The sequence below is a fragment of the Teleopsis dalmanni genome, unplaced genomic scaffold (assembly GCF_002237135.1).
Source record: "Teleopsis dalmanni isolate 2A unplaced genomic scaffold, ASM223713v2 unscaffolded_contig_0359, whole genome shotgun sequence".
Lineage (NCBI taxonomy): Eukaryota > Metazoa > Arthropoda > Insecta > Diptera > Diopsidae > Teleopsis > Teleopsis dalmanni.
Window position 1 is genome coordinate 2,969 of NW_024031741.1, and position 6,728 is coordinate 9,696.

The following is a 6,728-nucleotide window of genomic DNA, read 5'->3' on the forward strand; positions in this document are numbered from 1 at the left end:
TAATTTAAAGCTTTCAGAAGTCTACAACAGAATGCCTGATGAGGGGAAATGTTGAGGGTATTGACCGAACAACGGCTAACAAAAAAGTCCGCTCGACGCAGTTAGAAAAAAAGGAGAATAAAAGGCGCAAGCGGAGAAGTTTTCGGTCTCTTGGCTCGTGGTTATGTTAAACGAAACGCAACGTACCGGTGGTGTGAATTACTCAGTTTTTGTCCATATAAAGAAATAATTAATTCAAAAATTATTTATAAACTAAATTTTGATTTACAACGTTAATTATTTTTTTGTAAAAAAAAATTAAAAAAAAATTGCTTAAGAGCAAAAAGTGGCAAATAAAACTTTGATTTTTACTAATAAAATTTATTTTGGTGCTCGGGATAATAGTGATAATAGCCCCAGTATAAAAGAAATAGTTGACGGCTTTAACAGTGGTTAACTAAAAGATTTTGTACTGGTGCTCGTTCGAAGATTATAAACGTGTTGACACCATAAGCAAACGACGTGGCGCGGCTTTGGTGTCTCTTTGTCTCCGATACGTGGCAAAGTTTAAGGTGATTGGCGGTTCCTGATAATCAACGTTGGACATTGTAAGCTGCCCTGATGTACCAGAGAGGGTAAGGCTTATATATATATATATATAAAATACAGAAGTCAACAAATAATATGTATAAAACTCGAAATTAAACCGAAAACAGGATATTTGTGGAAAAAATTTTATTCTGTAATATGCAAATTTAATCTCAAATAATTATAAAGTGTAACATTAAAAATTTAATTACTGAATCCACAATTAAGGAATGTAAAAATATTATATAAAAATTCTAAGTGAAATATCAAAGTAATCTTCCCTTATATTTTTATTTAAAAACATTTGATGAGTTTTTTTTTATAAATTTTGTTGTATGTAAATGAACACAAAGAAGGCATTTATAAACGTGAAACTTAAAACATGATTAATTAATATTATTTGATTATTATTAACTACGAGTAATTATAAAGACATTATTTGAAAAAAATTGTTTTTTTATTTAAAATACAAATTGTTCAATAAAATTGAAATCAGTTAAATATTATTTGATTATTATTATTTACGAGTAATTGCAAAGACATTATTTGGAAAATTGGTTTTTTTTTTATTCAAAAATACAAATTGTTCGATAAAAATTGAAATCAGTTAAATATTATTTGATTATTATTAACTACGAGTACTTGTAAAGACAGTATTTGATAAATTGGTTTTTTTTTTTTATTTAAAAATACAAATTGTTCAATAAAATTGAAATCAGTTAAATATTATTTGATTATTATTATTTATGAGTAATTGTAAAGAGATTATTTGATAAATTGTTTTTATTTAAAATACATTGATTGTTATACATATATTACCAATTGTTTAATAAAGAAAAAAACTTGAATTCGAAAATAATTACTTTGTTACGACATCTTACTTCAACGGTAGAAACGACATTAGTTGAACGCTGGGTCCCCGCGAATAGAAATTTTCTTGTAAGACCTTGGACTAGGCTGAGAACTACCCCGGCTAGGAAAAAGTAGGTTCATTACAATATAAATAATTATACAACCAACTGAACTGCAAAGTTAAGCTGCTTTGCTATAAACAGCTTATTCGCGCCTTATTCACGTACGCCTTTCACTATTTGGTCTGCAATCTCTTTCGCCCATATGGAAAGAATCCGTCTTTTCGAGATATATATGTTCTTTGTTTTTGGTTGAAACTTTTAAGAAAAAAATGTATTTGAAACAAATGAAACTCTAAATTATTTGAGTTTATAGAATTTTTCTTTGATGTTGTGGTGCTTTTATGTACTTTTAACCATTATATATCATTCATATATATGGTATATAAATTAATTTCTTTTAAGGTTTTTCAATAATTTTTGTAATTTATATGTAATTATTTTCCTTAAACTTTTACATTGTATAAAAATTATATGCACTTAATTCAATTACCGATATTGATTTAAACAACATTTGCTTTTAAATTCACTTCAATTACTACTAAATCAAATTTTTTTTAATATAATAATAAAATATGTAGGAATTGTACTGCTTATAAGATCTTTTCAAATGTGGACTCGGTTATCTCCTCCGTTACTCGCGGTCACTTTTTAAATACCTGTTCACCGTCTCGGTATTTCATTATTTTAACGGTGTATAATGCTGCCGTTATTCATATAGTCCAACTTTTTAGTATTGCAGATAATTGTTGGGATTATTATAAATGGGTGTTGGAACACAAATGCTCGATTAATTTCATCACACGTATTTCATTGATATGTTAATTTATTACCACTATTTAAACAAGGATATGTATTGTTTTTAATTGTTAAAAATCTTGAATCTTTTTATTTAATCTCCTTCAGTACCTTTCATTTACAATTTTAATTCACGAAAATTTACAAAAATAAAAAAAATCTTCACAGGTACAAAAAAATTTCTCTCGCACATATAAAAATCATAAAAGTCTTCGAACAGCACTGCACTCGGACTTATATTTTCCGATATCTTGACAGTATCCAAAACACACCTTTTATACGACAGTTTATTCCGAGGTTTTAAAGGTACAAACGCGATCAGCACACTGGCCCATAAGGGCTATCGCGAAGACGGAACCTTTTAGGGCATTGACCTTAATCTTCCACTTACCGTAGTAACGTAGTAAACAAAGAGTCCTAATGTAATTGTTAAGCTCAATGTAGTTTCAACTGGGGAGGTTGGACCTCATGTAGATGAGACAATCATTTGCCTAATGCATTGTGAAGGAAGGGGTAGGTCAGCATTAAAAATATTTAAAACGATGGGGTATTCGCTAGAAACAGCCATTACTCGAAACAGCTGTATGGTCAGCTAAAAATTCAATTAACTAAAAATTCCGTTTTTACAATTCACTACTGTTCGAAACCTCTCAGTTACATTTTATAATTTTTTACTTGTTATGCCATGATTTTAATTAGAAAATAATTAATAATCAATTTAAAAATAAAATATTTTTGTTATAATTTGGTACTATTCAAAAACCTTTGCATTAGCAAAACAGTTTTCTTTCATCGTATTTATCTTTAAAAACTACATTCGTTTAATTTTGGAGAATCGCTCAATTTTATAAGAAACTTATAAATAAAGTTTTCAATTGAAAATTAAAGGATAACTTCAAAATACCATATGAATTAAACGAAAAATTGCTTCACATTCGGTTATACTTTTTATAATAGAAAAGATTTTTACTTTCTACAATCCATAATAATCGATGAAACTATTTTCCAGAATTGATAGAACCCTAGTTTAATGGACAATAAAATTTGCAACATTGGTGACTTTCCTTGTTCTAGTATTCTATTTTATTAAGAAAATATTCTCAGTAATGTCGTTCAGTTATATCTAAATGAGTCATAAATATTGTTATATTGTATATATTGTATATAAATTTTAAAATACAAATATATGTACATTTTTCCTTTGTAAATTAAATTGTTCTTTTTTATTTTCACAATCACTCTTCATTTGTCATTAGAGATGTTGTAACATATATTCGCCTTGCATAAAAATTTCTTCTTGGATAGGTGCATATTTGGTTAAACTTCCCGTTAATATTACTTTCCATTTAAGTCTTTTTTTATCTAAATTCGAAATTTTAAGCCCACATTTAAATGGATTAAAAATAATTTCCTTCTTTTTTATCGCATACATTTTGTCAAATAAATTTCGATTTCATCCATGAGCTTTTTAACATCCATCGCACTAGTAATTCGTATGAAATGCGAAAAAAAACATCAGATACAGAATCCGACAGGTCTAGTATTTTAGTGATGACATTGACTCCATATCGCATAATTTAATAGACCTAATCAGCTGTAAGCAGTAAGCAATAAGCCGCGTGATGTCATGATATTCCAAATTGTATATGGTACAGTAACAGCTTTGGTAGGATTTACAAGCAACATTATCTATAAGTATAAATTAATATTTTATTGACTTCTTTTTAATTAAAAATTAGTTTGAGTTTAAATAGTTAGTGAAATTATTACAATCATGATTTTATATAGATACTTAGGTGTGGCTAGGTAATAGCTTAGGTGAATAAAAAGGAGGGTAAATAATATAAAGAGATAGAATCTTTATAGTATACACATTAGACTGTTTTCACACCTATTTCTTATATTGTTTAGAGCACTATTTGTGCTCAGTATTCATTTATTATTCATTTAAATAATAAATAATGAGCCACATTATTTTTATTATTTAACAAGACTAATTCGGTATATACTTTGTGATAATGATTGAAATTATATATTTTCAATTTGAGTTCATGTAACCGTAAACATATGCATATATTATACCTTTATACTATAATATATTATAATTATTGTTCTGCGATTGACACAGAACTATTCATTTTATTTAAAAATTATTCTTATCGCTGCACATTAATTGAGTTTATAATGAAATGAAAACTTCAATAATAAAATATGTAGACAGTGTGGTACCCGCATAACACCAATTTGTTTGGCAGAGGTTCATGTTAAGTAAATATGGTATGTGATTCATTGCAGAGGAACTTAAGGGTGAAATATAGAAAATATATTAATATTAATATATATCATATTGTCAGTTCTTCCGTTTTTCAGTATTTGAATTGATAAAGAAATGACTTTGAATATTTTTTCAAATGTTCTCATTTTTATCCCTCGAAAACAGACAGACTCTTTTATGTTGAAGCAGATATGTTATGTTGGATAATATCGGATTATTGAAATAAAGTTTTATATTATTCAACCCATAGGGAATATGTTTTCCGATATCTTTTTACTACCTAAAAGGTACTAACTTTACTATATTACACAAAACTTACATATATGTGAAAAATATAAAAACAGCTTAATTCTTATTAAACTTAGACTAGGTGCTCTCTAGTAATAACAAAATTTAAATTTATTAATAATATTATCAAGATATTTTGAAGTTACAAAACTGCTATAGACAAGTGCAGGCATTTCACCTGGACGCATGTTAAATACAACTTTCATACCGGTACCTACATCGTGTTTTTATACTTTCTTCCTCATCTCATTCCATGTACAAAGTCTTGTCAACCTTTTGTGTGTTTGCTGTGAAATGGGCATTTTGTTACAGCAGTAGCAACAAGAACAGCAACAACAACAACAACAACAACAACAACAACAGATAATACAATAGAATCGTTGGCCTATTTCAGTTAACACTTTTATTTGTTAATTTCTTAAATAAACTTAATCAACTGACGATTATAGTTAACAATGAAATTTATGGACTAATATTGCTGAAGTGTTCTTGCTGAAGTTTCAATATTCATGCATTTCATCACTCTCCAAGATGCCAACTATATAATCACCAAAAATCGATTCATCTCTCTGCCACTTGTTTAATTTTTCCAGTAATAATTTCTTTCAAATGATATATGTACGTCGTATTAATCTTTTTAATTGTTACTGATTCATTTTTTATAACTTTTGGATCAGTTTTGTTGTTAAGTGCAACTGATTTCATTTTAAATTTACATTGTCAATTTATCTTATAAATTCATTGTAAGTTGATATTGTTAGATTATAAATAATTTACTTTACTTTTAAATTTAAGTAATTTCCTCCTTTTACTTTATTTGTTTTTTAGTTGTCGTTTGATAACTGTCATTTACAGTGGTGGCAATAAATATGTTCTTTGATATTGAAATGACATGTTTAATAGTGTATAGTGTACATAATATTATTCGGACAAAACACTTCCACATTAGGCTTTTAGAACAAAATCTTGTAAAATTTTTTCTTATATGAGGTTAGGATTATGTAAATTGAAATGGATTTAGTGCTAGACTTCAAAAAGAAATTAAAATAAGGCATTTTAAAACTGTTTATTTGGTCTGCAATCTCTTTCGCCCATATGGAAAGAATCCGTCTTTTCGAGATATATATGTTCTTTGTGTTTGGTTGAAACTTTTAAGAAAAAAAATGTATTTGAAACAAATGAAACTCTAAATTATTTGAGTTTATAGAATTTTTCTTTGATGTTGTGGTGCTTTTATGTATTTTTAACCATTATATATCATTCATATATATGGTTTATAAATTAATATCTTTTAAGGTTTTTCAATAATTTTTGTAATTTCTATGTAATTATTTTCCTTAAACTTTTACATTGTATAAAAATTATGTGCACTTATTTCATTTACCGATATTGATTTAAACAATATTTGCTTTTAAATTCACTTCAATTACTACTTATTTATAAAATAAATTGTTATATATCATAACAAAAAAATATGTTTTAAATTATTTAAATTTCTTTTCTTAATTTATGTTTAACTAAATTATATATATATATATATATATATGCATAATTTTTTAATTGATTCGTATTATTATGTTTAAGATTTCTCCTCAAAACAAAATTTTTCTTATGAATTTTAAATTTAAAATCAAATTTTTTTTTATATAATAATAAAATATGTAGGAATTGTACTGCTTATAAGATCTTTTCAAATGTGGACTCGGTTATCACCTCCGTTACTCGCGGTCACTTTTTAAATACCTGTTCACCGTCTCGGTATTTCATTATTTTAACGGTGTATAATGCTGCCGTTATTCATATAGTCCAACTTTTTAGTATTGCAGATGATTGTTGGAATTATTATAAATGAGTGTTGGAACACCTATGCTCGATTAATTTCATCACAC

The 6,728-nt window shown here is 26.8% G+C and overlaps 1 long non-coding RNA gene across 1 annotated transcript; it reads right to left on the bottom strand.

Annotated features, from left to right (window-relative positions):
- Positions 1 to 3,377: 3,377 nt before the first annotated feature.
- Positions 3,378 to 5,485, bottom strand: LOC119663390. Its single transcript, XR_005251041.1, has 3 exons — positions 5,058 to 5,485; positions 3,469 to 3,965; positions 3,378 to 3,399 (listed from the first exon to the last, which is right to left on the bottom strand). It is a non-coding gene; the product is annotated as an uncharacterized LOC119663390 (long non-coding RNA).
- Between the last annotated feature and the right edge of the window lie 1,243 nt (positions 5,486 to 6,728).